At 48.3% G+C, this 27765-nt stretch overlaps 1 protein-coding gene across 7 annotated transcripts in view; it reads right to left on the bottom strand.

The window, feature by feature from the left end:
* RNF144A (ring finger protein 144A) overlaps positions 1–27765 on the bottom strand; it is a 115069-nt gene that overhangs the window by 43747 nt on the left and 43557 nt on the right. Inside the window, exon 1 of one of the 7 annotated variants that reach the window (XM_057558275.1) lies at positions 7943–7961. The exons of the other annotated variants lie outside the window; for them this stretch is intronic. The gene's annotated coding sequence lies outside the window, so the exon portion shown is untranslated. Of the gene's footprint in view, positions 1–7942; positions 7962–27765 lie in introns of those variants that run through there. 7 annotated transcript variants of the gene reach the window in all.

Consider the following 27765-nt stretch of genomic DNA (forward strand, 5'->3'; position numbering starts at 1 on the left):
CTAACGTGAAAACTTGTATTCACACGGACACCTGTGCGTGGACATTTACAGCAGCTTTATGCATGATTGCCAAAGCGTGGCCTCAACCAAGATGTCCTTCAGGAGATGAACGGATAAATGACCTGTGTGACATCCAGACAATGGAACATTTTTTCAGGGCTAAAGGGAAATGAGCTATCGAGCCATGGAGAACCATGGAGGAACCTTCAATGCATGTTATTAAGTGAAAGAAGCCGATCTCTCTGAAAGGCCACAGACTGTCTGATTAAAACTATATGACATTCTGGAAAAGGTAAAATTATGGAGACTGTAGAAAGATCAGAGATTGCCTGTCAGGGAGAAGAGGATAAACAGGCCGAGCACAGAGGATATTTTAGGACAGTGAAACTAATCAGTATGATTTGTAATGGTGGATGCATGTCATTATACATCTGCCAAAACCCACACCGAGTGTGAACCCCAATGTCAATGGTGTGGGCAAAGTCATGTCCCCTGCAAAGTTCCTATGTTGAAGCCCTAACCCTCCATGTGATGACTGTGTGTCCTTTCGAGGCAATGAAGGTTCAGTGGGGTCGTAAGGGTGGGGTTCTAACCCAGTAAGGCTGTGGCCTTATGAGAGAGGAAGATTTCAGCATCCCCCTCTCTTTCTCCTACAGGTGAGGACTCAGCGAGAAGGTAGCGACTTGAAAGCCACAAAGAGGGCTTTCACCGGCACCTGAGGAGAACCCAACCCTGCTGGCCTCCCGATCTCGGACTTGTAGCCTCTAGAACTGTGAGAAAATACATTTCTGTGTTTTAAGTCACCCAGTCTACGGCGTTTCGTTATGGCAGCCTGGGCTAATACAGCAAACTATGGACTCTGGGTGGGAGGGATGTCTCAGTGTAGGTTCAGCGCTGTAACACCCGCACCTCTGGTGGGGATGGGATGTCAGCAGTGGTGGAGACCTAAAACTCTTCTATATGGTACCTCCCTATACAATCTGCATCAGCTTTCTAAATATAAGTCCAAATCTGTTAACCTAAAGCTATATTTAAAACCAAATCTGTTCATCTAAACTGCCCTAAAATAAAAAGTTTATTTAAAAAAATTTGTTGTTTTCATTTAAACCCGAATAAGCCTATTACCATGCAGAGTCAACTGGAATCTTTTAAGAGTCTAAGATTTTAATCTGTTTTAAGACCATGTTTTCCCCAAACAGTATTATTTTTTTATTTTTTAACTTATTTTTTTTTCTATTGAAGTATAGTTGATTTACAATGTTGTGTGTCAGGTGTACAGCACAGTGATTCAGTTTTATATATATATATATATATATATATATATATATATATATATATATATATATATTCTTTCTCAGATTCTTTTCCATTATAGGTTATTACAAGACATTGAGTATAGTAAACTGTGCTATACAGTAAGTCCTTGTTGATCATCTATTTTATGTATAGTAGTGTGTATCTGTTAATTCCAACCTCCTAATTTATCTCTCCCCACTCCCTTTCCTTTCCCCTTTGGTAACCATAAATTTGTTTTCTATGTCTGTGAGCCTATTTCTGTTTTGTAAATAAGTTCATTTGTATCCTTTTTTTTAGATTCGACCCCAAACAGTATTATGAAGTGTGATACTAAAAATCAGAGGAATACGGGATTAAATATAATTGGGCAGATTCGCGTGCTTATTTTTAACCATCAAACCCCGCGCGGGCCTTCAGGTGTTAATGAACACGGTGATACTCCAAGAAGGGCGTACAGTATGGCTTCACTGGACGAAGCACAAAACACGCTCTCAAGCACAACCACACACCATCAAGGTTAAAAAGGGGGGGAAAAAAAGCTACTTTTCAGTCATTTCGCTGTCACAGGTTCCCCAGCATTCAGACTTTGCAGGGAAAAGAGCAAAGAGGAGACAATCAACAAGGGGCCCAGGGACCCGAGAGAACTCCGGCCTGTCCGAGCTGCACTCTGCACAGGAAAAACAGCCCGAGACCTGCCAGGCGCAGCTAAGGGTTTCCACTCCACATGTCGTAGAGGCCCTAGGGTCCCTAACCATAGACAGGATGAGGAAACCTGCCTTCACTTAACCTGGGACCTTCCGTTTACTTCCCTCCTGCCTCCCAAAGATTCGGACCATTTTACAAGCATATAAACTCACCTCTGTTAACAGTGGCCCAGAAGCCTCTTTGTGCTAAAAGCATGGACGTCTAAGGCAGTCAGCCATTCCCGGGCAAACAGGTCCCGTTGCGTTCGGCTGCCCCCCCGTTCCTGAGGCCCCATCCAATAAGGCAACCCCCTTGCCAGGCTGTCCCACAAACCCGTGTCCCAGCCGGGCCCCGCGTCTGAGGAAGGTAAGCCTGTTTCCCCTTGAGGTCGTCAGTCGGTTACCCGACACTGGTGTCCCTCAGTCACCTCTTCCGTAAAATGGGGTTTTTAGTTTTGTCTTTTTTTTTTTTTAATTAATGCTGGGAAATACTTGCATTCAAGCAGGGAAGGGAAGGCAGAGGTCTGGCCCGATGCTCTATTCCTTTAATGCTGTGGGATCTGCCCCGGGAGCAGACCCTCCTCTGTTGAGCCCCGGGAGCTTCTCTGCCTGTAGTTATCTCAAGTTCAACATATTTCACCTTAACCCCCTTCTAGATGTCGTTTGGAGGGCGAAGGAGATCTGCTTCCCATCGCCACTGGGCTATGGGGTTCTGACTGCCTTGCCTACAGATTCATGGCCTGATAAACTTGTCATATTCAAAATCTTGAAATGTACTAAAAGTGGGTTTAAAAAACCATCCACGAATGGGAGCTCTGCACCTTTCAAATGCACCTGCACAGGTGAGAGGGAAGAGGAGTTCCTTCACCCGGAGCCTCCGTGATGCAGCATCTATTACTAGGCGCTGAAGTACACAGTGGGGTTGAGGGGAAGGCTGACATAAAGGAGCCGCTTCCTTCCACAGAGCAGGCCCACCTCCTCCCTCCATCCTACCCTGGTGCTCTGGGTCTGCGCTTCTCTTGCCAGAAAAAAGTCTGGGCTGGGGCGAGGCCAACACAGTGAGTCTTCCTGCAGCAGGGCCCGGAGCCCCTGCTGCTGCCTGGGGTGCAAAAGAGGGAGGGCCACACAGGCACGACAGAAATCCGGCTGAAAAAGCCCTTACAGATGTTTCCAGCACCAGCCGGGGCTCCGGCCTTGAGACGTTTCCTCCCCGGCCTGGGCAGACCTATGCACTTGTTTCTGGAAGTTGCCCCTCTGTGGGAGGCTTGGCTTAGGAAACAAGTGACATTCAGGGCAGAGCACTCACTCACAACGCCCCAGTATCTTCCTCATCACAGAACGCTTCCCGCAGACGGCCCAGCCCAGCCTGGCTCTCTGACCTCAGTCCAGGAATGAAACGCAGAGGGAGACACACAGAGACACAAAGGGACTATTATTCCCACCGCAAACGTCACACTTTGGCTACCGGCGAGCGACAACTTTAAAAATCAGACCTAGAAGCATTGCGTTTTAAGGCTGATGGGGACCATCGTCAGACTGTGTGTCCTTTTAGAGATGATTTCCTTACTCCCAGCTGGTTAGGGATTTGCTAAGGGGTCGCACAGCCCCCTCGCCCCATCCCCCCGCCTTCTACCTGGTCATGAACTACCCTGATCGTACTATTGCCAAACCTTGCCAGTGACACAGTGAATCATTGTCTCCACTTTTTATTTTTCAGATAAGGACACAGAGAAAAGAGCAGCAGAACATGTCCACACACGTAGGATAGAGCACGGACAGCATGGGGCACGCCCACTCCCTGCTCCAAACATCCCCAATCACGCTCTGCCAAAGAAAGGGCCCCCGGTGGGGCACAGGTGTCCTCTGCGTCCTCCCGCCCCTTTAAGTCAGTCCTGGGTGATGGCAGGTGGTTTGGGAGCACGCTCTGGCCAGCTCAGACGGGGGTAGGACAGGTACGAGGCTGTGTCCTTCCAGGCACCAAACAGAGGTCCTGCTGCTAAGACAAGGAGCCTGGGCAATTCCTGGGTGTGGAGCTTGTCAATCCCTTGGGTTAACAGAACAAGACGTGATGGAGTAGGGAGCACGCAGTGGGATGGACACAGGCCTCCGTGAAGATTCCAGAAGCCGAGTTTCTCACATCAGCATCGCTGCCCACCGACCACGCAACCCCCGTGACCTGTCCTGGGCCCTCCTGGATGAGCAGGCTCACCTGAGCTCTGGCTCAGGCCTGGCTCGCAGGATTCCTCCAGGCCCTGCACCCTCCCTCCTTCCCCCCATCCGGGAAGGTGTCACCCAGCTCTCAGCAAGAGGGACTGCTGCTGTGACTGCCGCAGCAAAGGGGGGCTTCGGCAGGGGGGTTGGGGGGCGATGCGTCTCAGAGAGAGAGAGCTAGAGGATAAAACATGCTCTCGAAGGTTCGATCCTGCCACCACAGACCCATCTCCGAGCTCAGGTACTCCTGCGGCTGTGAGCTCCCTCTGTCCACCAAATCATCTCAACACTCCCGCCCTCCCTTTCTAAGAGCTCACCGCAATTCCACCTCAAGCCCCTCCCCATCCCAGCGCCTATGGTTACACACCCCAATCCTTCCACCTACTCGCCATCAGTAGTTAGCCAGCCGGCGTTAGGTTTCTGTAATGATCCAAACACTGTTCTAGACACGGGATTACAAGGGCCAGAGGTCTCACCCACACAGCACGTCGGGCAACAACCAAAGCCTTTTCTCCGGTTGAAGCACCTGCTTGTGAAGATCTCATCATGAAAGAAAATGGATCAAATAAAAGGGATACAATGACAGGGAATCTGTTCAAAGAAACCTTGGGGGAGTCGAGCAGAATCACCCTTTTATCAATATTGAGCTGCAGGTGGTTTTAGCTTCCTTGATGTACTTTAGCCAGAAAATTAGGTAAAATTTGGAGCTTCCAAATACATGGAGCAGATTTCTTATTGTACCGATATATACACTTCTTCTATCAGGTTTATTTGGATTTTCTTTGCTTCTTAAGGACAGATGAGAGGAAGAGGCATTGCTAAAAACAGAGTAAGTGGATACAATAAACTCCACTCGGGTAGTTAGAGCTGATTCATGTTTTCAGTGAGGAGGCCAGGTATCTGCCAGAGTCTCTAAAGACAGAGCCGGCAGGATGATATGCAGGACTCAGTGAGGGGCCTGAAATAACCAAGAGGCACACATGGCCCAGCCTGAGGTTCTAGTGGTGCCCCTGCAGGCCAGGCCACGGCACGTGCTAGAGGCCTGGGGTCGTTCAGGGTCTGCATGCCCGAGAAACGTACATACACATAAACCCCTTAGTTTTCAAATGTACACGATATCATTGGGATGAACTAAAAAGTGTCCCTAGGGGAATTCACACCTGGGACAACAGAAGGCAGTCTTCCTTCGATCATTCATTAAACAGGTATCTCGGAGCGCTTTGTTCTAGGCACTGCTCTGGTCACCGGAAACGTTAACAGTGCACAGACTCTACAAGCACCCCTGCCCTCTGGGAGCGAACACTCCGCTGGAGAGACAGGAAATAAATAAGGTAAATCGGTAAAACAGTGTGTCAGCCAGTAATGCGTGTGCAGTGGGCAAAGCAAGCAGGGCGGGGGAGATGTGCTGAAATGGTGTCCAGTGTCCCCGACAGACCAGCGGGGCAAAGGCAGAGGCCAAGCGATCGGTGGGAGACAACGGCACCTGTCCAAGTGAGAGACGGGGTGTGTCCGGGTGATGCCATGAGAAACAGGCCGAGGACAAGTGGTCATACTCTAGACCTGCTTGGAAAGAAAAGCCGTTAGGACGAGCTGACAGCCCAGGTATGGCTATGAGAGAAAGAGGGTCCAGGCCAGCCCCAAGGCCTTTGACCTCACAAGTGGAAGGACTGAAGGACAGAGCTGCCCTTGCTCAAGTCTGGTGGGCGTGGGAGGAAGGTGCCAGGGTTTCTCCATCATTTACCGCCGGCTGCAGGATCTCAGCGAGACCCTCTGAGCCCAGCTCAACTGCTTTCCCAGGAAGCAGACACGGTAGGTACACATTACCAGCAGGCAAGGCAGGCTCTGCACGGGGCAGAAGCCCTCCAAGTGAAGAGCAGGGTCTGCGAACCAGGGCCAGGCCTTTCCTTTGTACAACCTTCAAGCTAAGAATGTCTTCTTGCATTTTGAGAGATTATAAGACAAAGAAAAACACAAGCAAAGAAATGTGGGCCAGCAAAGCCTAAAACGCTCACTATCTGGCCCTGCATAGAAAAGTCTTCCAGCCCCTGATTTACAGGTCGGCCTCCTCAATTCCGTGCGTGGGGCCAACTAGGACTCCTGGATGAGGCTCAGAAACAGGAAATTCCTACAAGAAGTCCTCCAGGAGAGCAGGCCCAAGGTCAGGACCAAGGTCAGGGCCTGACAACAGCATCCTGGAAATGTCACTTTAAACACACGTTACCGTGAGCAACTCTCTGAAGCCTCCTGAGGTTCGAAGAAAGGAAGTGAAAGAACTAGAGGTTTGGGCCCTTTCTCTGCTTCCACGTGTATGACAGCCAAAGGCTGGACACTGCCTGGACAAGACAGTTTTGAGTGCCCCATCCTTTGTGCTCTAGTTCACTGAGACCCAAGGGCTCCTAAGGATTTGTCCTAGAAAGACCACAGCAGGCCCAAGTCAGAAGGTCCAGCGCACACCCTCAGCATCCAGGAGACTTCCTGTGGGAAAGCAAACAGGAAGCTTTAAATTCCGCTTCTCCTGTTTGGAGCAGACCATGAGGTGATTGCTCACACAGGGACCAGACGCGTAAAAGTGCAATCACCTCGTGGTGTGAGCCACTCTCAGTCCCCACGTCTTTAGATCTGGAAGCAGTAACCTCTGACACCTGCCAGCACAGGCGTGGGCGAGACATGCAGATCCCATGTGCAGAGCAGGAGTGGTGTCCCCTGCCTTGGACCCTGTAACACTTCTATGACAAGCATCTTCCCTACGCTGTCTCCAAACTCTCATTTATACCTTTGGGTATACTCAGAGTTCACTTTTAATCACCAATAAATTATAACCCGCTGTGCCCCGAGTTGGGCAGAATCCACATCATTCATTCCTTGGGGGCTCAGCTATTTTCTCAATGTAATAATGGCCTGATAACTATGAAAGGACCCCTGTATTTAGAAAATGAGAGCTTGGAACAAGCCTAAAGAATCCCATGTCACTTCATCAGTATGATGATTATGACAGTAATATCACGAATCTTTGTTTCCCAAAGCCCATGACCTACAGACTATCACATCTTTCACCTTCTTTCAATCATCTGATCACCTACATAAAACCCCCTGCATTCCCCCACCTCTGGTCCCCTGCCTCTCTTTATGTTACACCCCAGGCATTGTCTACATGCACTTCTTTATTTATTTATTGTTTTCTTCCCCCTCGAAAGGAAGTTCCATGAGAAGAGTCAGTATTACCATTCGACAGTTAAAAAAAACCTACTCAAAGAAAAATATGGCTGTATTTTGTTCTTTCTTTTACTGCCTAGTTAACTAGGTGGAAAAAAAAAAAAATACTAGCCTCAGTGGGCATTACTTATTTCATTGGGGTGAAGAGGATATACCTATTTTCTGACCAAACAAAGCTGAATAGCATCTCAGAATACCCTTGTGATCGCCTGCGACATTTCTGAACTTCTATTCAAAAACACTTTGTATTGTATAGTTGATAGTCAACACTTCAAAGAAGGAAATCAGTTCAGTTATCTCCATTTAACAGATAAGAGCAGAGGCTGAATAAGAGTCACACATTTGCCAAAGTCTCAAGGTAACAAATGGCAAATCCAGAATTCTCACCCAGTCTCCTGACTTTCCAAGCCACATTTTCTTCCCGCACCAACATTTCCAGTACTCTCGGGTCCACCGAACGCTCTCAAAGCACCCACTGCTCAGATTGCTGATGGGGTGGCAGAGTCTTCCCTGGAGCCTAGAGAGGCCCCTTCACTCACCAGAACTCCACTCACGGCCCCTCTGCTCTCGTCCACTGCACACAAAAGCCAATCGCTAACCGGGCTGTTCCACCTTAAATGACAAGAGAGGCCACCCTCTGAGAAAATACGCCACTGCTGTTTTAACCTAAGCATGCTGAAAGTGTCATGTTTTGCACATAAAAATATCTTTTCCGTCACCGAGGGTCCTCCAGTTATGAAGTGAGGCATTTGGCCCCATGATGGTAAGGATAGTCCATTTAGTTGGCTAAGATGCCGAAATCAATGCAGCGCTCAACTTCCTTGATGAGATGATGAATCATAATCTCACAGAAAGCTCCTCTGTCTTCCCCAGGCCCAATGCCAGAGTCTGTACTTTCTAATAATCAGGAGAAACAATCTATCACCCTACTGGGTTTCCTAACCTCTCTGTGAGGAAGGCTGGGTCGTCAGTATGTCCTTGGACAGGACTGAAGACCAGGGGTCCAGAGGTGTGGCCAAGATTAGGAGGTCAGGAAGGGTCCACGACTGCAGGTCCCTCCCACTCAGTCCTGAGCCCCACGTGCCCAAGCCCCAGGCTCAGCCCTCGCCCGCGATTCTAGAACTCATATTCCAGTAGGGACTCAGAGAAAACTACGGCTGCTCCAATCTCTCTTTCCTGCCCCTGGCTGAGGAGACCCCAAGTGCAGATGGGCTTACTGGATGGAGAGAGAGACACCCAAGTCATGACAGAGAGATGGGATCATGGCGATGCCACGAACCCCTTCTTGACCCCCTCCTGCTCCAACACCCCGCCTGTCCCCACTCCCCAGCCTTTAGCTAGACAACACTGGGGACTCTATTAAATATGCAAACCACAAAACTTACTCAAAATTCTTTCTGACATGGTGGTAATAATGCCCCACAGGTACAGACACAGAGCGTTAATTTACAGAAGAGTCACAAAGACGGAAGGAAGGCCCCAGACGAACAGGGTCAGCGCGCTGCCTGCAGACCTACTGCACCGTCTCCTGAACACGCAGCTTTGTTCGAAGCCCACCCATGAGGGAACTGGATGTAATCAAATAAACTGACGCAACCTTTCCTGCAGGGAAACAGGGATGCCAACTTCAGATTACTCCCAAGTAAAACCCAGCTTCCAAGGTGGGCAGCATTCCTGCTGGGAACACCCGTAAGAAAGCGAGTCTAGAAAGTGCATTGATTTCCAGCCCAGTGTGGAAACCTGGGTTGTACTCCTTGGACCGGCACGTGGTGTTCCTGTGCGTGGAGCCTTCCTTCACGGAGAACAGACGTGGAGAAGTCTGTTGCGGGGAAGGACCAAGTTGTTGACATGATAGTGGGTCTAAAGGGACTACGTTCTCTCAAAGACGTACAACTCTTTGGTCACTTGAGAATCATCAGTGTAGAATTACAGCACCCAAAATAATAGGACCTGCTAGGTCCAGCCAATGTTTTCCCCTTTCACAGGTTATTACAGGCCTCTGATGCATCAAGGGCCGCCTGCCGGCTTCCTGACATTCCAGAAAGGAGCAGGCTCAGGGGCTCCAGGGCCGTGGAAGTCCACACACACCCTCGCCCACGGGCACCCAGACCTCGTCTCCAAGTCTGCTCGCACCTGCGCAGGGAAGCTGAAGGATGGGGGCCGAGGGGCTGTCTCTCCAGGCTCGGCAGCAGCCTCACGTGTCCGCAGGACACTATTTCATCAGGTCTCTCCTGCTTGAAAGCTTCCGACCACTCCCCAGCGGTGCAGGTGAAATGCAAAGCCCTCAAGCCCCACCTGCACCCACCTTCCTCCTCCTCAGAGCCCATCACTGTCTGCGGCTTACCTTACTTATCCCGTTTATCCTCTGCCGCCCTTTCCTCGAGGAGGCTGGTTTTCATTGGCTTTGCTCACACTTGCATCCAAAGGCCCCGGCACAGAGGACGCGTCCCATAAAAATAGGTCAGCACCATCTACCTGATGCTCCAAACTCATGCCTGGGAGAAAGCCAGGGTGGCTGGGTGAGAGGGATCTCTGCTCGACTAGAAGCTTTTCTGGAACAGGGAGGATTTTATGTCCATGTCATATCCACTACCTGATATTATGGGCTACATGTGGAAAGTAAATATTTACTGAGTGGATGTCTCAATAACTACTAAATTAGCAATTTGGTGTGACTTTTCTCTGCAGTGAAATAAAATTGCTCATTTTGGCCCAGTTAAATTTACGTGAAAATTGTCCAAAGGACCACGTCCAGTCACCTGTGCTTTGGTGTGAATTCATGTGGCAATGTGCCAGCTCTCTCTCCCTGGGAACCAGGACACTGGCTGTAGCCAGCTCTGTGACCCTGACCCACCTCCTGGGCACTCTGCACCCTGAGTTACTCATGTGCAAGATGACAGGGCTGATTTTCCACCTATAAAATCAACTGCACTTTTTTTGAATTATAATAACCTGGTCACAGTCACGGAGCCACTACTAAATACACATGGCTAATGGAAATACATAGTGATAGACCACTACTGAGAGGCAGCAGGCAATATTTTCCAAGGACCCTAAAAATGTTCAACTCCTTTGATCAAGTAACACTGTTTCTGGGAATTCATCCATAAGAATAAAAAAAATCAGGACTTCCCTGGTGGTGCAGTGGTTAGGAATCCGCCTGCCAATGCAGGGGACAAGGGTTTGAGCCCTGGTCTGGGAAGATCCCACATGCCGTGGAGCAACTAAGCCCGTGCGCCACAACTACTGAGCCCGCGCGCCTAGAGCCCGTGCTCCGCAACATGAGAAGCCACCGCAATGAGAAGCCCGCGCACCGCAACGAAGAGTAGCCCCCGCTCATCGCAACTAGAGAAAGCCCGTGCACAGCAATGAAGACCCAATGCAGCCAGAAATAAATAAATAAATCTATAAAAAAAAAAAAGAATAAAATCAAGGGCATTAAATGTTCATTATAGCATTTCCTGTAATATTAAAAAAGTTTTCAGAGCATAAATATACTTTTTAAAAAGAAATATCAAACCAGTAAAAACAGAAGAATGGAAAAGTACGAGCCACAGAATGATATTTTACAGTCTTAACCAATGGCTTTACAATATAATTTTGGTGAGTGGAAAAGGAGCATAAAAATCATGCTATGTTAGCCACCACAGACAAAGAAAGGATACACACCCACACAAGTAAAATCATTGCTTCATTAGAATGAGGAGACATTATGTTTCTTCCTGCAATATTCCTTTATATATACAATTTCAAAAACTTCTGCAAAGCCAAGGTAAGTCAAAATAAATAACAAAATTATTTAATAAAACAGTTGCAAAACTTACCCCAGTTAACCTCCTTTGTACAGAGTTTTAGAAATTGAGAGATAAAAGGGCAACAGTAATAGAAAATGATCAAAGAACAAGAAATGGTTCACAGGGAAAGAAAGACAAGTGTCCCCAGATGGACACATTCCTAAGAAGAGAGATGCAAATTCACTGCACAAGATGTCACTTCTCAACTCTCCAACCGGCAAACATTCAAACGTTTGACAAAACACTTGTCCACGAGGCTGTCGGTCAATAATTGCCCTCCTGCCCGACTGGCTGGAGTCCGAGATGATACAACACATCAAAGGGGTTTTGTTGTCAGAATCTACCGACACTTCACCTACATTTATCCTTTGATCCAGAAATCCCACTTCTCGGGCATGTGACCAGCGTATATGTGAGCAAGTTTGTCATTGTGGTCATGTGACCAAGTTTGTCATTGTGGTCTTGTCTGAAATATCAAAAGATTAAAAACAATCCAAGTAGGTGACAGGTTAAATAAACTGAGGAAATCAACCCTGGAATGGATTACTAGGCTACTGTAGAAAGAGGAGAAACATTCCACACATTAAAATGGGAAGATTTGCACAGTGTAGTAAATTTAAAAGGCAAAGTGTAGAACGTGTATATTGAATACTGAATGTTGTGTAAACTTCATATATATATTCGTACTTATTTGTATTTGCATAAAGAAACACTGGATGCTGCAGCCACTATGGAGAACAGTATGGAGGTTCCTTAAAAAAATAAAAATAGAGCTACCATAGGATCCTGCAATCCCACTCCTGGGCATATAGCTGGAGAAAACCATAATTCAAAAAGTTACATGCACCCAGTGTTCACTGCAGTACTATTTACAATAGCCAAGACATGGAAGCAACCTAAATGTCCATCAACAGATGAATGCATAAAGAAGATGTGGTATATATATACAATGGAATATTACTCAGCCATAAAAAAGAATGAAATAATGCCATTTGCAGCAACATGGATGGACCTAGAGGTTATCATACTAAGTGAAGTAAGTCAGACAAAGACAAATATCATATGATACCATTTATATGTGGAATCTAAAAAAGATACAAATGAACTTATTTACAAATAATGCCATTTGTAGCAACATGGATGGAAAAACAGATGATCATACTAAGTGAAGTTAAGCCAGACAGAGAAAGACAGATCTCATAGGATATCATTTATATGTGAAATCTAAAAAGATGATACAAATGATCTTATTTACAAAACAGAAATAGACTCACAGGCGTAGAAAACAAACTTATGGTTATCAAAGGGGAAAGGGGATAAATTAGGAGTTTGGGATTAACACACACACGCTACAACATATAAAACAGATAACCAAAAAAGAACTACTGTATAGCACAGGGAACTATACTCAGTATCTGTAATAACCTATAAGGGGAAAGAATCTGAAAAAGAATATATATATATATAACTGAATCGCTTTGCTGTGCACTTGAAACTAACACAACATTGTAAATCAACTATACTTCAACAAAAAAAAAAAAAAAAAGAAAAAGAAAATGAAAAAAAAAAAGGAACACTGGATGAATACCCGAACCATAATTAAAGCAGTTACCTAGCCGAGTGAGCTGGGCTAGAGGGTGGAGGGACCGACCGGGCACAGAGGCAAACAGGACTCTTCAAATATTACCTTTAAATAAATTGATTGTGAACTATGTGGATATTCCTGTTTAGAGATTACGAAGATTTTAATGAAATAAACTTAAGTATTTTAATAACAGTAATTTAGAATGAACAGAGGGTCTCTCGCCTGGTCTTACTTCAATCAAGGGATAATGCCTATTCATTCTACACATAGACTTGCTTACTTAAAGTCAGGGGATGCATTTCAAAATCGTATAAGAGAAAAGCTCCAAATGATATTTTAATAGTGTTTTTCTTCTCTGAGCTAGCTCAGAGTTCCAAAACTGTCAACGTATGTCTGCTCTCCTCCGTGTCTCTTCCAAATTTAAAATCTGGCATTTATTTTATTGTCGAAAGGTTCAACATTCTCTGATCAGCTGCCTGTCAGTGCTAAGGTTTCAGACAAGGGCCTGTCAGCTCACGGAGTCATAAGACTTTCACAGTGTCAGCCTTTGGGGGAGGGTTTTATATTTCCCACAAGGACAAAAAGCAACATCAATTCAAATAAAGATGAAGAAATAATAATAGCAGCTAACATTGACTGAGAACGTGCTAGGTGCACAAATTCATGAGCCACTTAATCATACAACAGCTGTAAGAAACAGCACCCCTCATCTGCAGGAGGGCTGGGGTACAGGGAGGCTGAGTGGTGGAGGTGGGGTGCATCTATCGGCAGGCAGGACCCAGGCCTGTTCTCTAACCACAAGGCTGTACGTCTTTATTTTCTGAATGCAACGAGACCGCATGTAGCACTGGTTGTCACGAGGCAGCTATAACCTCAGCGACACGCAGGACCACGCTCCGATCGCCGCTCTTGCTTTTTAAGAATCCTATGTGTTCAACTACAACGCTCCTGGTGAACGGGGGTAAGTGAGCTTCGCCATCTCAGTTCACAGAGTATGAATGAGATGGAGCTGGTAAGTGAGAGGTCTCCAAGCTACCATCAATAGATGAGCACTAACTATGGCCTGGGAGCTGTGGACTCTAGAATTCTTACCCGGTCTTAATTTCTACATCCTTCCTTCCACTAGTGAATAATGTGCTACGAAAGCCCAGTAAAGGTGTAGACCAGAGGCTGGCAAATGTTCCCCATAAGGGTCAGAGAGTTCCTACTGTAGGCTTCATGGGTCATAGAGGGGCTCCGCAGCAACGGCTAGACTCGGCAGTCGTAGCCCCAAAGCAGCCAGAGGCAGCTCCTAACCCATGGGCGGGGCTGTATGCCAGTGAAACCAGGGACCATATCCTGACCCTGGTGTAGGTGCCTGTGGAGGAATTCTGCCCATCTTTCTGACCGGCCCCCTGCCTACCGTGGTTAAATACTGTAACAAAGTTTGCTTTTTTTTTTTTTTTTTTTTAAATCATTTCTATTCTGAATGCCTGAGCCTGCAGTGAAGACACTTCACACCCTGATGCTTAGCCAACTATAGCCCGAAGAAACTGTGCACCGAACAGCCCGCCTGGCTTCACGCAGGGCGGGGACCCAGTCAAGGTCAAGAAAGATCCTTCCATTCGGGCCTCGTGCTCTAGTGTTTATTTCTTGAAGAAGTCCTGGGCCTTTGCTCGCTCTGTTCCAAGGGCACGGACATCCACGCCTCTCCTCCACCTAGGGAATCCGTGCCCCCCTCACCATCCAGCTCAATGGCATCTCCCAGGACCACCGCAGCACAAGGCATTATGACCCTCCCATGAATCTCACTGGCCTCAGGTCTGAGGTACACTGACCACAACTTAGATTCAGACACAATGTCTTATCTCCATGCTCAGTATCTAAGACCCTCCGGACAAAGCTATGCCATCTTGCCTTGAGCTCCTGACTCTTTTCTTTTTTTTTTTTAATAAATTTATTTTATTTTATTTGTTTTTGGCTGCATTGGGTCTTCATTGCTGCACGTGGGCTTTCTCTAGTTGCGGTGAGCGGGGGCTACTCTTCGTTGCGGTGCGTGGGCTTGTCATTGCCGTGGCTTCTCTTGTTGTGCAGCACGGGCTCTAGGCACGTGGGCGCATGGGCTCAGTAGTTGTGGCACACGGGCTTAGTTGCTCTGCAGCACGTGGGATCTTCCTGGACCAGGGCTCGAACCCGTGTCCCCTGCGTTGGCAGGCGTATTCTTAACCACTGCGCCACCAGGGAAGTCCTGCGCTCCTGACTCTTATGTAAGCATTTATTCTGTGGGTCAATGGATATAGGATGGCTTTACCATCCTAATACACACGTGGGGAGCTGAGGAGGTGCAGTACAATAGCCCGCCTGGGCTGTGGTTAAAGAGTTAGTGGCAATTCTGAGAGAAGGTCCTAAGTCTCTTTATCCACAGGAGCCTAGTATTATAGACAGTGGCCTTTGCTGAAAGTAGACAATCTCCAGGACCAGAGGTCACTGGGTTTGAAGCCCAGCACGGCCACAGGATGGTGGCAAATCACTTAAACTTAACATCAGCTTACAGTTACCACGGCACTATCTTAGGCTGTATAAAATGCATACTGCTTCATTTAATACTTCCACCTATTGTGACATATGCACTCTTATCCCCATTTTATAGATAAGAAAACTGAGGCACAGAAGTTCTGCAACTTGTCCAACATTAAGTGGCAGAGCCTAGTTCCAAACCGAGGTATTCTGGCTCCAGAATCCCACTCTTCCAACCATAAACTCTAGGGCCCCTTGGGTATCACTGGCAATGGTGTCTGTTGTTATTGATCATTCAACACATGCTGTTATTATGATTATTCTCTCCTCATTGGTAGAGGATGTACACCTCTCTAGCTAAGGTGGGTTGGAGAACTGAGCTCATCAACTCTTTCCTGCCTCATCAACTGCTCCGCCAGCCACAAGCATCTACAGGAGGTCTTCCTCTGGGAGTCTGGGCCTGGACACTGCCCAGGGATGGGCCCCCTGATCTCAGCCTCGGTAGGTGTGGACAGTGCCCTCACGGAGGGTCAGACATACCCTGGAACACTGCCGGCTGCCTTGTCAACCGAGATCACAGCAACATCTACAGCCAATGGTAAGATGGTGCATAAGCTAGAGAGGCCAGGAAGTGGGTGGGGAGGACCTAGAAAGGGAAAGGGTTGCCAAGGAGTCTGATCCTACGCTCTCATCCCAAGAAAGAGCAATTAGCCCACAGAAGAAACCACCTGGGGCTGTTTCTGCTCAGCCTGACCCACTGGAAAATTCTTCTAAAAGGGAAAAATCAGTTACAAACATATGAAGACTTGCAGTTTAAGAAGGTGACTGCCAGAAGTTACATAACATCCCTTCTGTAGGCTGGGGGAAGCTGTCTCCCGAAGTTTGACAAATGAACAAAGAAATGTGGCAGCATTTCAGACTGCCACCCAATCTTTCCGTGGAGCTGATGTGCCCACCAGCGAGCCCACCCCAAACCCTGGCTCGTGATGAAGAGGAGGAGGTGGGGAGGGGGAGGGAGACCATGTAAAATTAGCATCTTCTCAGCTGTGTGCTGCGCTGGGGCTTCCAGGATGGCGGAGGGGTTCTGTGGCCCCAGCCTGATTTGCGGTTATTGCATAAGGTTGTGGGCCTGGGGGTGGGAGCCATTCCTCCCCAGGAGCCTGAGGACAAAGAAATGAGGCTCCTCCCCCATGGCCCACCGCTCGTGAACCAGGCTACGGTCTCCCCTGTGTGCAAACCAGTAAGAAAAGACCAGAAAGAAAACTGCATCAGTTCAAAAGAAGCAAACAAGGAATCTAGAAATATACATGCTGAACTTAACCCACAGCAGAGAAACACGCAAGGTCTCATTCAAAGGTAGAGTTGCAGTTAAGCAGAGTTTACTCCATTCTGTTAACACAGTAAAAGAGCAGGGAGAGCTTTGGGAATCACACTGTCCAAGCCCTCTTCCATATACATCACTCAGAGACAAGAGACCTCCAAGGCCACAGAGCAGAGCGGCAGAATCTAATCAGAAGACAGGCCCCTAATCCGCAGGTCAGTGGAGGTGCTGTACCAGCACGGTGAGATTGGAGGGCTGTCTGCGTTTAGAATAAGCTGTTCACGCAGCTGAAATGAGGGTTAGAAGGCACGAGGTCTACAGAGAAGGGTCAAGGAAAACGCTCAGTAACCCTGACACTGTATCTTGTTTTTATCCAGAGCCACCCAAGAACTCATTCTGTTTTTCAATCTTAACCATCACATCTCAGAGGTAGCTCCGTATTTTAATTTCGCAACATTCAGCATCTTCCTGGCATTTATGTGGAGCAAGGTCGGAACTACCACGTGTACCAGATGCCAATCAGCGGGACCGCCCCCCAGCCATCCGCATCACAGCCCCGTCCTGGGCTCCCAGCGCCAAAGAAATCAGGCCGACTGGAGAAACCAGACAGCTGGAGGAGTATTCAGATGGGTTCACAATGGTTCACAGACTCTTGGAAATCAGAGAATTAAGAGAACACTGCACAGCCCTCCCTCGAGGCCCCCGCATAACTTCCGGGCTCCAGTGAACTTCAAACCAGCTGGAGCTTCTGCAGCCAGGACAGAAAGGGACAGTGGGCAACCAGTGACACCAGCAATGAAGTCAAACAAGGTGCTAATCAGTCTTCCTGTTTCTCTAGATTTGCCAGATATTTCACAAAGTGTATGTTATACTTTGTAAGAAGAAAAACAAGTAAGAAATATGTGGCAAAGAAGAAAAAAGTTTAGGAAAGTAAGGTAGAGCTGAGTGATTTTAGCGCACAAAGTTCATGTCAAGGTTTTTGTTTGTTTGCCGTTTTTTTTTAACAAATGTTTTTCTCTGCAATAAATTGTGTGCAGGCCATGCTTCAGGGGCAATAAATTTAGCTCAAAACTTCAAACAGGGACTTCCTTGGTGGCACAGTGGTTAAGAACCTGCCTGCCAATGCAGGGGACACGGGTTCGAGCCCCGGTCTGGGAAGATCCCACATGCCGCGGAGCAACGAAGCCTGTGCGCCACAACTACTGAGCCCAAGCACCACAACTACTGAAGCCCGAGCGCCTAGAGCCCGTGCTCCGCAACAAGAGAAGCCACTGCGATGAGAAGCCCGTGCACCGCAACGAAGAGTAGCCCCCGCTCGCCGCAACTAGAGAAAGCCCGCGCGCAGCAACGAAGACCCAATGCAGCCAAAATTTAATTAATTAATTAATTTTTTAAAAAACTTTGAACAGGGACAAGGTCTTGGGAGAAAGGCAGGGAGCCCTCGGTCCCTTGAGAAGTCTCCGCAGGGTGAGGAAACTCACCCTGCAGCCCCTGAGCTTGTGCAGGAAGAAGGCTCACATCCCCTGCCCCCCGGGCCTGCGGGCCGAGAGCACGTGGTTGGAACCAGATGACCTAGGTCACACCCACCTGCGGCCCGGGCTCTCTGGGGACCTTGGGCAAGTTACTCAACCAACCCAGCCTCGGTTTTGCCATCTATAGAATGAGGATAAGGAGACGTGCATTAGTTAGTTAAGGCTGCCTTAACACACCACCACCGACGGGCAGCTGAAACAACAGTCACCTATTGCCGCACAGCTCTGGAGGCTGCAAGTCCCAGGGCAGGCTGGGGGCAGGGTTGGTTCCTCTGTAGCCCCTCTCCTTGGCTTGTGGACGGCCATCTTCTGCCCGCATCTCTTCACATCGTCCTCCCTTTTGTGGTGCCTCTGTCTCCAAATTTCCCCCTTTGATGAGGACACTCACGATATTGGGCTAGAGTCCGCCCCAATAACCTCATTTCAACTTAATTCCATCTGTGAAGACCCTGAGTGACTCTGCTGAGGGCCCTAAACTCAGCCAGTGCCCTTCACGGACTCACCGCCATTGCCATCATCACTCCCAGAGCTCCCAGGCAGGCTGTCACCAAGGCCGTGTCCCAGCCCTGGACCAGAGGCAGGAGGCACGGCCCAAGGCACAGGACCCCGTCTGTCCGACAGGACGAGTCACACGCTGCCAGCCTCACGCTTTCTCTGCAGGGGACGGGGTGGCCTGGAAAGGCAGCACTCGGGGACACAGAGTGGCCACCATCACCCTTTCTGGTGCTGGAGGAGGAGGCTTTGCAGAGCCATTGCCCACTGCCCCCTAAGTTCTAAGTGCCTCCTTTGTCCTGAAGAAGAGTGAATTCGTTTTTCTAGACATGGTGGCTCAAATGACTTGTAAAGAACAAATTCACAAGGAATTCCGGGTGCTATTTTGTATGGTTGGAGAGAATGACCTTTGTGTCAAGCATGTTTGTTTCTGTGACCAGAGCAGGCTGGGCCAGAAGCCCCTCATCCCTGCCGCTGCCACAGGACACACTGAAATTACTGGACGCGTTTGTGTTTTCCCAGAATCAGTCAAGGGTTTGCCCGGCTGCAGAGGTGAACAGCAGTTGGCTCAGCGGGGCCTGCCAGCCAGGAGGGAGCTGCGGCCCTACTTCCCACCTGGCTTCCTTCTGTGCCCTAAACGTTCACCGCACTCCTCCTTCGACCAAAATAAAATGAAAGTGTTTTTGCCAACATATTTCAACTTGAGAGTCATCCTGGAGGATATTGTGACTCTGTATTTTCTAATGCAAATAAGGAAAGCCGGAGGGCCCTGGAATGTCTCTCTGCCAGCCTTCCAGACAGCGGCCCACAGAGCGGAAGGGACTTGACAAAGGGACGCACTCGGGGTTGGCAGGGATGGGCTGGCTGCGGACCTCAAGTCCAGCACGTCTGTCCCTGCCGTCCTGTCTTTGCATCAGACTGTCCCAGGCCATAATATCCTGTCTTCATAGAAAAGTTCCCTTCACTCCGTGTCATAGTGGCAATGCAGGGGGAATAGTAGTGCAGTGCAGGAGAGGGACACAATTTAAAAGCAACTAACAACAAATCCCACAGAACTAAGAATCCTTTCAAGAGGGAACCATTTCTCGGGCCCCAGAGATATCAGCGACTCATCACTGCAAGCAGTGACCCGTTTCTGAAAAGCATCAGTGTTCCTTGAAATGCTCATAGGAGGTCCGCCAACACATGGATTCCAAATTCAAATAGGTTAGTGCTTTGAGTTTAAAAGTACATCTATTCCCTTTAATTCATCTGATTCTCCCAGCAAGCTCTTGGCTTTTCCCTCGTTTCGCATATAGGGAAACAGAGTCTACGGAAGCATCTCAACTTGGCCTCCCCCAGAAGCAGAAGCAGTTTATCTGGGAAGTGATCCCAGAGACCCAGCTGTAGACGTGCAGAGTGAGGCAGGAGAGGAAAGGCAGCCAGAGCAGGATTCATCAGGAGCAGCCCCCCCGGTGGTTAATGGGGGCTTCCTCACCACAGCTGGGTGCTGCAGGGGGCGGGGTACAGACCACCAGAGTCACCGCAGACCGGGGGTCTCCATCCCCCCGCCAATGGGAGTGCCCAGCTCTGAGCTTCGGGGAAGATTTCCTGGGGCAGGTGACAAACAGGCTGTGTCTTTCTGTACATGAGGAATTAGATGTTTCACAGAACATTTTCAAAGCTTGATTTGGGGTAATTTGTCAGATAAATTAGTCTCTAATTGGAGACAGAACAACCTAAATGCACAGAGATGGGTTAGAATTTATTAGAATACGTGTCTGAATTGATGAGAACCTGCATTCAGGGGGATGGCGATGGGAAAATGAAGGAGCAGAGGATGGAGGGGATAGTCAGGGAAGATGCCAGAGGGATGCGGGGAAGGATGGGGGGCCGGGGAGGAGGAGACAGAGAAGTATTCCCCGAATGCCCCTCGCAGGTCCTGGAGACACTCTTGACACGGTAACAGAAGTCAAGAAAGCAGGGCTGATTTGGGAACAGGAGTCTGTGCCGGGCAGAAACAAGGACATTCCCAAGACAGAAGGGCTTCCAGGTGGACACACAAACCCAGTCTCTGTATCCCGGGTCTGTCAACAGGGAATCGGGTGGTTCGTATACCCATCTGGGTACCCACAGCCCAAGGGACCACCTGGCATGCCGAAACCTGCCCAATGGCCCTAACCACTAACCTCCTAACTGTCCTGTTCACAGAACACCCTCCTTGGTTATTATTCTACTAGACAAACTTGAGGTTCTTCAGACCACCCCAAAATAGCCTCCAATCTCTCACCCTCTCAGACCAATATTGACTGGACTTCATAAATGCAAGGGGGGAAGTTGTTAATTTAGCTACTATTTGCCTCTACCCTAAGATGTTCTTTTTATAATAGATAGTTTTGGATATTTTGGTGATCGGGGATTTCTCCAGTGGCAATTTACCCTTCTCCCAAAACAACCCTCAAAGCCCAGCCTTTCCCGGCTCTGGGAAGCCCAGGGCTGGGCCATGGCACCTGGATACCATGCAGTCTGCCCGCTGAGCTTGTGGTCTGGGTCCTGCACCCTAGCCTGAAGGTGAAGAAAATACCCAACATTGAGAGGATACCCCCAATCTTAAGATATTCTAGAGCCCTTCTGGCCAATTTGTCACAATTAAGACTCACATGGAGGGCTTCCCTGGTGGCGCAGTGGTTGAGAATCTGCCTGCCAATGCAGGGGACACGGGTTCGAGCCCTGGTCTGGGAAGATCCCACATGCCGCAGAGCAACTAGGCCCGTGAGCCACAACTACTGAGCCTGCGCGTCTGGAGCCTGTGCTCCGCAGCAAGAGAGGCCGCGATAGCGAGAGGCCTGTGCACCGCGATGAAGAGTGGCCCCCACTTGCTGCAATTAGAGAAAGCCCTCGCACAGAAACGAAGACCCAACACAGCCAAAAAATAAATAAAAATAAAATTAATTAATTAATTAATTAAAAAAAAAAAAATATATATATATATATCCCCAGAACACAAAAAAATTGTGGTTAACTGAATAGGAACAATATCTTCAAAAATAAAGGCAATGGATTTGTAATGTTAATTACTTATAAAAAAAAAAAGACTCACACGGTCAATTAAATCTCCTCTTTTCTGACTACATAGGAGTTAAAAAAACGAGGCAAACTCAGGGCCTCACGAGGGCACAGCAAGCGCTTCCTGAGTGAGACTTTCCTAATACTGAACGTGGGATTTTGGTTTGGGGAGAGTCTTCTTTTTTCTTCCCTTTTCTTTCTTTCTTTTTTTTTTTTTCCTTTTTAAAATAACACTAAACTTTTAACTCTCTCAAAACTGAAATGCAAATCCTGTTTAAAAACTGGAAACGTAATAAATGAAAACCCCAAGAAACATACACCTGGTAGTTAAAACAAAGATTTCCTTCCACTATTACAAAGTTACTTGCAGAAAAAGAAAAATGTTGTGCTTATTTCACTGTTCACCCGGAAAGGACAGACAAATGGCTTCGTCTAGGAAACCCTGAAGATAGAATCCTGTAATATTTTCCGAGAACTGGTGCCGCTGGCCTATCAGCCCTGCACATCTGGGGGAGTCGCCTGCACCTGGAGCAGCTACCTGTGCTCACGTTTTACAACCTTGTCCAAGACTTTGGGAGGTTCTGCCTTTATAAGAAACGGGTCCCCCAAACTTTACCAAGTCCCTAAATGTACAGACCTTTCTGTAACTGAGAGAAATCTAGCCTCCCCAGGGAAGGGGGCCTGGTGCTGCCATCCCACGCACCCCGGGGCTCCCATCGGCCTTGGCAGGTGTGGTGGGTAGCGGGGAGGGCCGGCGGGGAGCCCTGCACAGACACCTCAGTCTCCCCAGCAGGGTCAGAAAACCTGTCTCGTGTCACCGCCTCAGACAACCCTCCTTCAACAGCAAAGGACACGTCCTCATTTCCTCACCAGCCCGATCACTGCCCGTTCGTCTGCGGAGTGGTTGTGCTTCTGTAATATGCTCAAAGCAGCCTCGCCAGCCAAGGTGAAGGAAACGTTTCCCACCTGGGTACACGTGGCTACACGCAATTCCAAACGAGGGCCCTGCATAAACACGCACGCGGGACTCCTTTTTATGCGGAAAACCCTGCTTTTGTATCTCATCTCCTTACTGTCTCCTTGATCTCAAACCATAAGCCCTGCTCCAAATAAGGAGAATTCACACTGGAACCAGTGTGTTCCTTTGCCCCTGCTTTTTTGTTGTTCCTTTCCATCTCCGCTACTCTTGCAATGGTTTTCCTTTAACCCTACTCCTCTTTTCCGGGCCACTTCATTAATTCTTCTACAGCTCTGCCTCAAGCTGGTGAGGTGGGCTGGTCAGTGAGCAAGGAAAACACTAGACTAGACCACTTCCCAGCAGAGCTCCCAGAGGGACCCTTCTCCAGTGCAAAACCACTTCACTCTGTATAGCCTGTGTGCCCGACGCCTTCCCCAGGTGAGGATACTCGGGACCAGGGACTAGACTAAATGCATCTCAATGACCCCAGTTCCTCATCCAATGACTGGCACATAGAGGACAAATGAGCCAGAAACCCTGAGTTTTACCCCTGGACAGGTCATGAACCAGCTGGAAGACTTTTAGTCATCAATAGGAGGGAGGGAGAAAGGGAGGGAGGAAGGGTGCGGAAAAATAAAGAAAAGTGGAAGAAAGATAAAGAGAGAAGGAGGAAGGAAAGGGAGTTAGTTAAACCATGTGGTTTATTTGGTTCTCTTCTCTTGTAATGTTCTTTCGTTCTGTCATTTTCTTTCCAGACGTGGGGCTCAGGCAGAGGACATCTAAGTGGACATCACACTTTTGACTATACAGATTCGTTCTGAGAAGGTGGAGGAAGCCAGACAAAGGGTTTAACTTAGGACAGCCAGGCGCCAAGGAGCAGCATGACATGCGCGGAGAAGGTTGGGGCACGTGGAGGGCACTCGGCTCGATCAACACCTTCAAGAACAGGAAGAAGCCAACACGGGGGATCTATCTGATCAGAATCGGCTGCATGGTAACTTGGTGCCCTAACAAAATGAGGGGAAATTCTCTTCTCTTTAAAATGCACGGACATACTTCAACCCAAAGACCCCTCGCTTGGCCAGTGAGGGTGAAAATACACTCGTGCAAAAGTTGGGCTTGCATCATTAGGCATTTAAAGTCTGTGTCATCGGAGAACTCATGATGCCACCTTGATCTCTCCTCTCAAGGCCCAGTGCCTCTCTGTGGAAGGGACAGAAAAATATGTCCTCACGTGTCTCAAACACAGAAAGCTGGATCTCAACAATCAATCTGCTGCTCTCAGACTTGCTGCCTGATTCCAGGCCACGTGCAACTTTTCCCCTATCCTCTGCTTCTCTGCACCGAGGACGGCCCCGTTATTCTTCCGTCTTTCAAGATCAACATTATGATCATGCGGTCTCCCTAGACCAAGACCAACCAAAGACTCCAAAAGTTCAGCATTGGCTTCACGATGGCACAAACCATGGAGAGGGCAAAGGGCCGTCCAGTCTGTGTGTGAGGGTCTGCACTGGGCCCTGGGTAGGACAGCATCCAGCCTCACGAGGTTTCCAACGCAGGTGATAGAATAAGACACGTGCACAAATAACTACACAACATAGAAGGGAAAAGAAGTGATGTTTTACTGGTTGCCCAGTAAGTGTTAGGAGTTTTACCTATTTACATTAATTTAGCCATGCCCTCAGTCCAATGGGATATTTGTTACCCTAACTTTACAGATGAGGAAGCCTATTGTCAGAAGGTTAAAGACTTCTCACAAAATCTTACATGTATTTAGTCAACAATGGGAGATTTCCAAATGCCAACCAGATACCATAGCTAATGCCAAACACTCTAGGAGTTCCCAGAAGAGACACAGCGTTTCCAGATGAACTCATCGGTAATGCTTCACGGGAGAGGAGCTATTTGTGTGGGACTTTAAGGGACCACTAAGATGCTGCTATGCGAGAGGAAAGAGATGCCAGGCAGAAGGACCAGGGAGTGATGGAAAGTAACAAACCACACGCCGGAAATGAAAGCACGACCTTGCTGGAGCCAAGCTCATTGGAATTCCCATTACTTAGTGACATGTGTCTCTTGAAATAAAGTATTAACGATGTCATTATCATGCATGTCTCATCTCTCCAAATACATAAACATCTCTGTGAAGGCTGGATCTATGCCAAATATCTTCAGATCCCCAAAAGGTCCACTCCCAGAGCCTTGAGTGTAGTCGTCACTTAACGCAAATCTTAAACGAACAGATAGCATCCTGAGATGCACAGTGTACTTTTACAGGAATTCAACGGCAAAAATAAAATACCTCCACCCCTTAGAAAATCATTTGTTTTTTTTCCTGGTCTGATCTTGCGGCATATTATCATTTTAACATCTGAGTACAACGAAAGAAATAAAACGTAATCTAAATATATATCAAATACCTATGAAGCAACCAACCTCTCTGTAATGCAGTAAGAGGCAGTGAGAAACCCACAGACTGATTTAACATCAGACTTAAAAAAAAGAAAAGCATTTATTATTTCTTTTCCAATTGCAAAAGTATGGCTTGATATTTTAAAGAGAAAATACAATAAAAGTTATAAAGAGTCAAATGATAAACTCACAAACCAAGAAAGACATGAAGGAGGCCAGGTTTATTTCAAACACCTAAGCAGGCTGTTTTAAAAGTTTCTTCAATACCGCACACACACACACACACACACACCCTAAACTGGCATTACACTGAGCAATGGCTTCACACAATCCCTTCACTGCCAAGTTCAAAATAAAAGGCAGACAGTACTTTCTTCTGTTCTTCCTTTCATACTGAAGGTAGCAAACAAACCACTTGTGAATGTGAACACGGCAGAGCTCCCGACACCCTGCCTGCAACACTTCACCCGTCCAGGGCAAGGGGAGTAAGTACACACACAGCCACATGCAGGGCGATTTGCAAAGACAGGACTGCCAGCACCTCTTCCTTTTATAGGTGAGGAAATTGAGGGCCAGTGAGATGAAATAAACGCCAGGCAGAAAGCAAGCCCATGACTCCTCTGACTTCAGTAATTCTTTCCCTGAACTCCAGCACGTCTGAGTCATGACTGCTTTCTCTTCACGTTCAAGATTGGGTTAAATTTCTTCAATTACAGGTTTGGGTCACCACTTTCCATAACGCGAGCCTGGCCACCCTCATTGCCAAGAGGAAAGGGCAGCGCGTAGGGATCCTCGTGGACACGCCCCCACTCAACTGCTAACAAAACAGAAGCAAAGGCTCCCTTCTGGGTGAGCCTTCCAAGCACCAGAGCAGACTGTTGAGAGGTTGTTTCAAAAAATAAGAACATAGGCCAGCGTTTATCTGGAAACCTCAGAGGGCTTGGCTCTGCTATAAAGACTCTCTACCAAAGGCACCAACATCTCCATCTACACTGTACATCTTCCCTAGCCCACTCCAGGGGAGAAACAGAAAAAATAAAATAAAATTAAAGGGTTTCAATAAGCAAGAAACCAAAACAAGGCACAGCTGACTCTTCCTCTTCTCGTGTGTCCGTGTAGTTTTCCAAAGGCCTCCACTGTCATAAAGCATCCTTTCAAGTATGAGAGGCAATCTGCACATTTCCAAAGAACTAATCCTTAGAATCACAGAACGTGAGGGCTGGGGAGATGGTAGGAAGCAAAGGGTCACAGAGAAGAAGTGGCTTAGAGGAGAAACGTGTGATGTCTGTACCTGCAGGAAGGTGAGATCAAAGTCCTATTTGGTGCCAGACAAGTCTTGGGGGACCCATGGGACTTGGGGCTCCACGGGCTGTTCCAGCTGCAACTCTCCTGCCCAGATGTGAGCGTGCAAACGGACCCAAGGCCTCCACGCTCTTGACTAGCCATCAAATTCTGCAGGGGCTCTGAGTTTCCCTCCCACTGCTCCATCCCAGGTCTCAATTCCTCCTCTTTCTGTCCACCTTTTCCTACTCCTGGGAACCCCAGACCTCTCATTAGGAGAGGGGCTGTGAACATTTCAAGGCCTCCTAAGAGTCCAGGGGTGTGGAACTGAGAGCCCCCTGGGTTCAGGCCTGGGATGCTCGTGCCGTATAAGATCGCCGGGCTGGCCCGGGGCTGTGACTGGGGTGCAACAGCGCCTTTTACAGGGATCCGGAGGCCCCCTGCCCTCGCAGGGTGGGGACTGGGGAGGGGGGGATGTGTATTCCAGATAAGTCACCGGGGCAACTTGACGGGAGCATCGCACATCCCTGCTCGAAGGGGAGAAGAGGACGATCAGAGGAGAAGCCAGCCCTGCTCGACAGTGACCGAGCCACACGCTGGCTCATCTGAAGTGGAATTTAGGGGGGCTGACCGTTGGGGAAAATATAATTCTTAATTCAGTACCCAAAGTCCTCTCAGACGGCCTCCCTGCTCTAGACCTTGAGCTCTGCACAACCCACCGCAGTGTTGCTCTGCACCCTGGACACTCAACCCAGATCATGACCCTGACCCTCTCCTCCAGGGTTTTGAGAGAAAAGTGGCAGTTTCTCCACGTTTTCATCCTTTAGGTCTTCTGACATTTGCCTTCTGCAACACAGAAGCTTAATTCACCTGTGCTGAGTTGATCTGGCCTCGGGAGAACAGGCACAGGTGTATAAAAATGTACAAAAATAAAACACAGTGTGCCCTGACCGCCGGAGGAGTGGAGGGCGGTGGGCGACGCAGGGGGCAGATGTGGAGTCAGGTAAACATGGCCATTAAGGGGGGTCAGCACTGACCAGCCCCGTGGCACAAGCCTGACCTCTCTGCGCCTCTGTTTCGTCATGGGAAAAACAGGGGCATAAGGCCTGTCTCGTGAGGTTTCCGCGAGGGATGAACCAGCCTCTCTGCGCACAGAGACACTCAGGGCCTGGACAGAGGAAACCCGCCAGTGACAGCTGCCTGAATCCGGTGCTTCACTACAGAGTCAGCACTGAACTGACGGGAAAGGGCTTGTAAATGATTCTTAAAGAAAAAACAAAACACTAAGCTCCCTAATATTTAATATAAACACACCACACCCTAACTGCAAGGGTTTTTAAGAAGTGGTCAGTGGGGCTGGTCATCCTTCACTGTCGCAGGCACTGGCAAAGCAGCCCTTTCAGCACACAGCGGCGGTAGCCCAGGAGGACAGAGGTGAAGCCTCAA

Source organism: Balaenoptera acutorostrata, chromosome 12 (assembly GCF_949987535.1).
Source record: "Balaenoptera acutorostrata chromosome 12, mBalAcu1.1, whole genome shotgun sequence".
NCBI lineage: Eukaryota > Metazoa > Chordata > Mammalia > Artiodactyla > Balaenopteridae > Balaenoptera > Balaenoptera acutorostrata.